The following is a 9,334-nucleotide window of genomic DNA, read 5'->3' as shown; positions in this document are numbered from 1 at the left end:
AAATTTTTTTAAAGATCATCTGGGTGCAATTCTGTATTACTCTGGGTACAGAGTAAAATGAGTCCGAAATGGACATCCTCACACAACTGTTCAGAGCAGGATGGAAACTAGAACTCAAAGCTTTTTGCCTCAGAAAAAAAGTTGTAGCTACATTTTCTCTGTAATTGGTTTGAGAGAAACTAGAAATCAAATTTGCCAAATACTGGTTCCATATATTTTGTGAGGATACTATGGATAGCACCAAAATGCTCCATAAGTTGATTTATAGGTAGCCAGATAAGATTATAGGAGTTTTCTTTTTCTGAATAGGCTGTGTTGTGCTTATTAATAATAAAAACAACTCACCCACTCATTCACTCTAAAGGCAGGCTCCGATGCCCTAGTGAATTGTGCTCCCAAGTTTATTACTTAGTTGGTTGTTTCTAAATCCAAATGTTTTTTCCTTAGGCATAATAGTATAAGTGGTAGTTAAATTCCAAGCATAAACTCCAAATCTGATTGACCTCTAGGTCAATAGGAGCAAGACCAGCCTGAGTTCCAGCTGCTAGAATTCAACATCTGTGCTGATTATTCATTTATCACCTGCTCTGTGCTCTGGAAGACTGGGCTACAAATGGATTCATTTATCTGGGTTCCCTCACTAGGCTTTGGCCAAGGAGGGGCATGGATCAGAGACAAGCGAAGAGGAGAGAGAGGACGGGGTGTTTCTTCATCTGTTCCTGTCTTGCATAGCTGCTGCCAATCTGGCAGGGGCTACATCTCTAGCTGTGCAGCCCCTCCTCCACAGCTCTAGCTCTTACTGGGCTCTGGGAACATCATTCATTCACTCCCCTTCCCTCCCCCGCTCCATCCCCTCCCCTTGTCTTGGGGGTATAACCTCTCCCTGCTCTTGCTAGCCTTTGGTATCTCAACATCCTGTGTTGGTTCTCTTAACCCCACCCATGCCTCAGTTAAAAATCTCTTCATAAAATATATATATATATATATATATATCTTCATTAACATCTCTTCATTTGTACCATCTGAGTGGAATTCCATCCATCAATACCCTGACTGAGAGAGGGAAGGAAGAGGAGGGAAAAGCGTTTCTTATTCTTTTCCTGGGTGCAGAATTTCAGGCAGGATCCTTCACGTATCTAACAGATATTATGCTCCTCCTATGTGCCATTGATTGTGAATAAAACAGATCTAGTCCCTGCCTTCAAGGAACTTATTTTCCTAGTTGGGAAGGCAAACGTAGTAAATACACAAATGAATAAACAAAAGAGTTAGATGTTCTGGGAAATATTATGTAGGAAATAAACAGGGTGTATTGATAGAGGATCATTGGTGGAGAGGGTAATTTTGGATAGGGTGCTAGAGAAGGCCTTGCTGAGAAAGTGACATTTAACTTAGACCTCAAGGTTGACTAGGAAACAGAACTGTGCAAAGAGCTGGCAAAGGGCAGGGGGAGGGCTTCCCTGGTGGCACAGTGGTTAAGAGCCCACCTGCCAAATCAGGGAACACGGGTTCGAGCCCTGGTCTGGGAAGATCCCACATGCTGCAGAGCAACTAAGCCCATGGGCCACAACTACTGAGCCTGCGCTCTAGAGCCCACGAGCCACAACTGCTGAAGCCCGCGTGCCTAGAGCCCGTGCTCTGCAACAAGAGAGGCCACGGAGATGAGAAGCCCCCGCAGCGGAAAGGGTAGACCCCGCTCGCCGCTACTAGAGGAACGCCCGCGTGCAGCAACAAAGACCCAAGGCAGTCAAAAATAAAGATAAATACATTAAAAAAAAAAAAAAAAGGCAGGGGGAAACGCGTTGCAGGCAGAAGGAGCTGAGAATGTAAAGGCTGAGAGTTGAGAAAAGAGTTTGGTAGGAAAACCAGGACTATGGCAGCTGTTCGACTTCAGGAGGAAATTAAAGACAGATATTTGCAAGGCACGTGGGGAGCTGAAGGAAGGAAAGTGTGAGTGGAGTGGGGGCCAAGTGGAGAGTGGTACCCAATGAGGCTGGACAGTTGCTCAGGGAACTCAGGGCAGGGCCCTGTAGGCCAGGGTGAAGAGTATGGATTTTATTCCAAGTACTAATGGGAGGCACAAAGAGTTTTAAAGAGCGCAGTGATATGGTCTGAATTTATCTTTTTCAAAGCACACTCTAGCTGCTTTAGGGAGAAGGGCTTCGGGGAAAAACAAGTAGAATCAGAATGCTATTATAATAAAATAACCCAGGCAGAAGATGACTACATTTTGTTCTAAAGAGGTGGAGTGGAGATGCAGAGAAGCAGACATCTTTGAGTTTTTGTAGAGGTAGAGCCCATAGGATTTGGGAAGGGCTAGGTATGGAGGGAGGCAAGAGAAAGGGAAGAATCAAGAATGACCCCCAGTTTTCTGGCTTGGGCCACAGGCTGGGTATTGGAGCTGTTTATAGAGAGGAGGAACTAGAGGGATCTCCACCAGGCCTGGATGTACTTGCTAGAACTGGGGTTTAGATGTGAAGTCCCAGTTAGTAAAAAAAAGCATTCCTATACCTTGATTTGTCATTAGTGCACATATTTTCTTTGAAGATCTCAAAGAAAGAGATGACCAGTTGAAAGAAAGACTTGAGAATTCTTAGGTCCTTGACTAAATACCATCATAATCTTGCCTCTAGGGTTCCAATTTCAACATGACTTAATGGTATATTTAAAGAACAGCCCCTAGAATCCAGTTTGGCTGATGTACAATAATGTCCTTATAGGGAGGCACATACCCATAGTAAGAGATAAGATTCCGAGGCTTTTCCATTCCAGTTGTCATGGCAACAGCCACAAGGGCCCTGGAGGCAGAAAGAAGGAAGAGAGAGGAGAGAGGAGACACCAGAAGCCGTGGTGGCTATTAGTCTTTGGAAGACAATTAAAGGCAGATATTTGTAAGCTGCATGGAGAACACACCTTGCAAATCCAGGGCAGTTATAAGTATGCAGTTTGTTAGTGGACAACTTGTTCATTTTAAGAACCAGAGATATACATGAAAGCTTTATCAGACTCGGGGGCTAGGAATACATCATGCACCTCTTTTATTCCCGTGCCCATTGCACTGCCTGGGCTTCCAGAGGCTTGAATGAATGAGCAAATGAGATCCCAAAAGAAGAATCTCCTTATTTTGTATGGGTTCTAGAGTTGCTAGGTGGACAGATTCTTTGGGTAAAGAGTCTATCTTATGTTAAAACCATAATCATTCAGTGATTATAGGGTGACAAGCCTGAAAGAAAGACTCACCTCCAAACCAAAAGACCAAGTCAGGAGGTCTCACTCTCTGGGGTTGATTCTGACAGCCATTCACTAAACATGGATGGGATATTATATAACTATATACTTCCCACGAAGATCCGTGGTAGAATAGGCTTTGGATTAGATCCTTGAGGTGATTAAATTTCATCTCTAAACTGAGAATCCTCAATGCATCGAAAGCTGTGGCAGTGAGGAAAGGTGACAGTGTGATAAAGAATAAAGACAGCACTCCCCTGGTTGCGCAGTGGTTAAGAATCCGCCTGCCAATGCAGGGGACACGGGTTCAATCCTTGGTCTAGGAAGATCCCACATGACGCGGAGCAACAGAGCCCGCGAGCCACAACTATTGAAGCCTGCGTGCCCTAGAGCCCGTGCTCCACAACAAGAGAAGCCACTGCAATGAGAAGCCCTCGCACCGCAATGAAGCGTAGCGCCCCGCTCGCCGCAACTAGAGAAAGCCTGCGTGCAGCAATGAAGACTCAACATAGCCATAAATAAATAATAAATAAATAAATAACATTAAAAGTAGTTACTACAGCTTATTTTTTTAAAAAAGAATAAAGACAAATGGACAGTCAACCCTAAAAAAGAAGGAAACCTGGGGACTGAAAATTTGTTCAAGGAAGGGTAGTATATCTGTTGCTCACAAATATCCAGACACTCAAAAGGGAAAATCCCCAATGGTGTGGCCCCTTCGGTAGCCCGTGTAAAATATCCCTCAAGACCTTTCATTTACCTTTGCTCTAATTCTGTTCTCACCAAGCAGCCAATATTTTAATTACTAATTCTGTTTTCTTTAGATGCTGAAGAGAGTACCCTGGATGAGAAACATGCATATCTGATCACTGGAAAAAGTATTTCCCCCTCTCTAAATTGCACTGAGCCAAAATTCAAACGCCATCTCCAGCCCTCAGGATGGGGCCCCTACTGATTTCTCTGACCTCAATTCCTATCATTCTCCCCCTTAACTCTAGGTTCTAGTCATGTGGCCTTCTCTCCATTCCTGAAACACCCCAAACCTTCTCCCACCTTCCAGCTTTACCTGCCAGCAGCGCTCTTCCTCCACCTCTCCCCATGGCTGCTTATTTCTTACCAATCAGGTCTCAGCTCACATGTGCCCTCTCCAAAAAAGGCCTTCCCTGACCTCTGTGCTTGTGGTTGTGACCTTCCGCCTTTGACGCCCACCCCCTCCCCACCAGCAGTCATTAGCTACACTTAGCCTGTTTTATTTATCACTATATAATATCTTATTTGTTGATTTGTTTATTATCTGATTCCCAAACTAGAATAAAAGTCCAACATAGCTGCAGCCTCAGCAATGAGCAGAGTCAGTACTCAATATATATTTGTGAAATGAGTTGGATGTGAGGAAAAAAATGAAATATGAGTTTCTCTAGACTAGAGAGAGGAGATACAAATAGAGAGAGCAATCTGAGGTATATGGAACATTCACCTGGGCCCACACTGTTACTTTTACAAAGCACCATTAAAGTACAGCCATTGTATGTTTTATTTTTGCTTTTGTATCCCCACTCCACTTTAGACCATGAACAACTTGGGACAAGGACAATCTTGTTCATTTTTACATCTCCAATGTCCAAATAAATGCTCATAGGATCTCTCAATGCCCTGCTGATGGAAATGGGCAATTCAGAGAATAATTAAGAGACTTTCTATTGGGTGAGCTTAGCTTAACTGGCTGAACAAGTGCATGCCAGAATAAGCAGTGTCTATAAGACAACAAACAGGTATATACAGGTAGTGACAGCATCAAAAGATAGCCTAGGGTGAGCTCTTTAGCCCTCCCTCCTCTGTAGTCTCCAGCACACCCTCCAAGTAACCCGCCAAAAGATTCCAGGCAATTCCCCAACCAGACTGCTGCCCTGAGCTCTTCCTGCTTAGCAAAGCTAAAGCCATCTCAGTACGAGGAAGTCAGACAGAAGCAGCTCCCACTTGACACAAGTCCAAAAAGAGACCTATGAAAACAGACCAGCTGAAAGTAAGGGTGCACAAACGGGGCACTAGTAAGGACCAGCGTCCAACAAGGAATGACTGGAAAGAACTGTTTAATGTTTCGAACGTTGCCAAGCTGAGTAACATGACACGGAACTTGCTTTTTTAGCTCAACTATATGTAGTTTGCATCCTGGAATTCACTCATACTATATATAGTAGAGTTTTATTCATGCACTCGAACTGATTATGTGTCCTGCACTGAAGTGTTCCTGCAGTGCCAAAAATTAAGAGAAAATGGAAATCTTCCCCAGACCTATGGGCATCTTCTTTACGCCTTTGCCATATTCACTAATGTGTGGTGGCACAAAGCTAATTGAGACCAGCCATGGAATAACAGGGCAGAGCCTCCCCTGGAAAGAATGCCTCCTTTCAGTCTTTACCTTGTGGAGTATTTATTTATCTATTTATTTAAAAACTGGCTAGCGTCATCATTCAGAAATAATACACATTAAAAGAGGGTTTAAAGGCCCAAATAATTACCCAGGTTTCATAACAAAAGAATCACACAAAGAGAGTTTACTGTCTTGTCTAACTCAAGAAAGGCAGCTCTATTAAACTGTTCGTCGTGAACTGTTTCATAAATTTCAGTCTTTGGGAGATAAACAATTTTTATTTAACTTTTGCTCTTTCTTGATTAACAGCAATTTTTCTGACCTGCTTTGAAAAGTAAAATGTTATCTGCATAGCCTAATTCAGGCTGAGAAACTCATTTTAATTCCGGAGTCTCAAACGTCTTTTAAAAAGCTACTTTCGGTCATCTCTCCAAAGCGGGAGTTGTCTGGTGCGAGTGAGCACTGAGAGTCCCTAAGGGGATGAGGAGCCTTTCTGAGTGCGTGTTGTGGGGAACTTGTTTTTGGCTGCATTGCTGCGCAGGCTTTCTCTAGTTGTGGCGAGCGGGGGCTACTCTTCGTTGCGGTGCGCGGGCTTCTCATTGCGGTGGCTTCTCTTGTTACGGAGCAGGGGTTCTAGGCACTCGAGCTTCAGTAGTTGTGGCTCGCGGGCTCTAGAGCGCAGGCTCAGCAGCTGTGGCTCAGGGGCTTAGTTGCTCCACGTCATGTGGGATCTTTTTGGACCAGGGCCCGAACCCGTGTCCCCTGCATTGGCAGGCAGATTCTTAACCACTGCGACACCAGGCAAGCCCACAGTGAACCCTCTGACTGCCCAGCATTTAACATCCTTCCTGACAGTATACCCTGGTTTCACTATGGGGGATTACTCCTCTCCTTCTCTGTGCCTAATGCACTTCAGATGAAGCTCACTCGCTCCTGCTCCCACAGTGGAACATGCGATCTAGACTAAGCCAATGATGGCATGCTATCATTTTGGTTACAGTGATGGGCTGGGAGATGGGCACATGATTCAACAGAGGCCAATCGAAACCCATAGGACTTAATTCTGGGACTTTTATTGGAGCTATTAGAGGAAAAGTATGATTAGTTGTCTTGATTTTGATAGCCTGTAGCGGCCAGGGACCATTCCTTGGCAACTACAGAATAGAACTAATTATGAGGAAGTAAACAGAACAGTGGATCATAGTGTTCTCTGGTTTAATGCCTGAATCAAGTTGTGCCTGAAGATCTATGCCTGGACTTTTTGGCTTTCACCACAGTCAATAAATTCCTTTTTTTTTTGCTGAGATTAATTTGAGTTGAGTTTTCTGACACCTGCAAATACAGGTGCAGAAAATTTAGTACTTGAGCAAGAGAGGAGAATAAGTTGAGGATTCATGGGGCTGGTGGACGCAACTGGCGTGAGAATCTACCGGGGCAGCCTAAAGATAACTTTCTAGATCCCAATCTACTGATAGGGGATCCTGATCTTCCAGGTGATTTTTAATTTAATTTAATTTTACATTTCATGATTCAAAAGTCAAACTAAATACAAAAATGTTCTTTTTTTATTTTAAGTTTTGGTTCATTTTTTCTTTTTTTCTTTTTTTTGGCTGCATTGGGTCTTAGTTGCTGCGCACGGCTTTCTCTAGTTGCGGCGAGTGGGGGCTACTCTTCATTGTGGTGCGGGGGCTTCTCATTGCAGTGGCTTCTCCTGTGGCAGAGCACAGGCTCTAGGCGTGTGGGCTTCAGTAGTTGTGGTGCCAGGGCTCAGCAGTTGTGGCTCGTGGGCTCTAGAGCGCAGGCTCAGTAGTTGGGGCACACGGGCTTAGTTGCTCCGCAGCATGTGGGAGCTTCCCCGAGCAGGGCTCGAACCTGTGTTCCCTGCATTGTCAGGCAGATTCTTAACCACTGTGCCACCAGGGAAGCCCACAAAGATGTTCTATACCTTCCCTTTTCCCCCTTCAGCTCTTTTACTTCATGGGTAATAATTTTTATTGTTTTTTGTTTATTCTTCCAGTGTTTCTTTATGCAAATATAATCAAATATGACTATATATATATTTTAATCCCCCCTTTTTGTTATACAAAAGACAGCATGCTTGGCTCTGTTTTACATGCATTTTGTTTCTTCAATATAGGTTCATTCAGAGTACCTTTCTTTGATATTCTATAGTGCCTTTGATTATTCCTGGTTGCTTTCCACATAATATTTGAAATAGCTCAGAGCCTTATTTAGCATATCCTACCACTTCTCTGCTCTGTTACCCTGGAGACATCTTAGTTTAATATTGGAGAATCCTATCTCACCAGAATTAGAGAATTCAAATCAAGGAGCCAAAATAAGGGTCCAACTCTAAAGTTAAAAGAAATATAATCTAGAAAGTCCAATCTGAATACTAACAAATAGACTATTGCTGGTGGTAGAGGGGGGTATAGCTATGAAAATTAAACTGCCAAGAAGTCTAAATTTTTAGACCAAAAAGAGAATTTAGCATTGACAAGGACATAGGCAAATATCCCAGAAAGAAGAGTATATATTGCTACCAAATGATTCATGGTTTTGAAAAATGTCAAACTTAGTCCTCTTGGTTGGGCAAAAAATCTCTGATCAAAGTAATACCCTGACCTACAGGGTCTTACATTCACGGATATCTTACTAAACTTTTCAACAGACAGTGGCTTAAGCAGGCCCAACAGCCTCAGAACTCAGCCCTGAAAAAACAGAATAATTTACTTGGAACAATGTGAAAGAGAACATTTTCAGATTAAGCCTATATGGTGGAAGATCTGAAATTAACCTTTTTCAGGAATTCCAGTGGTTAGGACTCAGTGCTCTCACTGCTGGGAGCCCAGGTTAGATCCCTGGTCAGGGAACTAAGATCCCACAAGCAGCTCAGCACAGCCAAAAAATAAATAAATAAAATTAACCTTTTCCTAAAAATTATACTTAGCCTTCAATATGAGAGAAAAATGTCTAAAAGAATATGAACGTCAAGGAAACAATGGGTTGAAAATGAAAGGCTATCTACAGATACACTTATAATTTCACTGCAGAGAGACACGATAATTCACCTTATTCTCTTAGGCATTTGACACTTGGATAGACAGAACACAGTGCTTGGCACACAACTGAATGCCGAATAACTGTGGGTGAATAAAGAAATCAATTTCTCTGCACAGTGTGTTCATTATTGTTTTCTCCTAATACGTAGAGGCAAACCACCATCTGTGAATGTTCATTTGGGTACTCATGTATTTAGTAGAGGGAAATTATTTTAAGAAAGGGACTAACCATTGGATCTTATTTTTCAGGTCACTTTTTCTTTTCTTATATTACAAAACTGTGTATTGACACACCCAGCGATGGCTGTTTTCTCTGGATTAGTTAGCTTTTAAGTGGGTTACATAAACACATTTCCACTTTAATGGTTTCATGCAGACCTTAATTAGAAGTAAATGAGCCAGACATTCTGTTCTTTTATCCTTTAAAAAAATCAGCATCTATTGCTTACTTTCCTTTTGATCTTCTAAAATTTCAGTTCAATTAAAAAAAATTTTTTTTAATTTTTAGATAAATGTATTTGCCACTGTGTTTTACCAAACCACAAACCCCAAGGAATAAATGAAAATTCAAAGCAGACATTCACAAAGAAAAAAAAGAACTTAAAACAATATACTAGGGCTTCCATGGTGGCGCAGTGGTTAAGAGTCCGCCTGCCGATGCAGGGGACACGGG

This window comes from Lipotes vexillifer, unplaced genomic scaffold, assembly GCF_000442215.2.
Source record: "Lipotes vexillifer unplaced genomic scaffold, Lipotes_vexillifer_v1.1 scaffold433, whole genome shotgun sequence".
Classification (NCBI taxonomy): domain Eukaryota; kingdom Metazoa; phylum Chordata; class Mammalia; order Artiodactyla; family Lipotidae; genus Lipotes; species Lipotes vexillifer.
The sequence above is the reverse complement of the archived record's forward strand: the minus strand, read 5'-3'. Positions refer to the sequence as shown.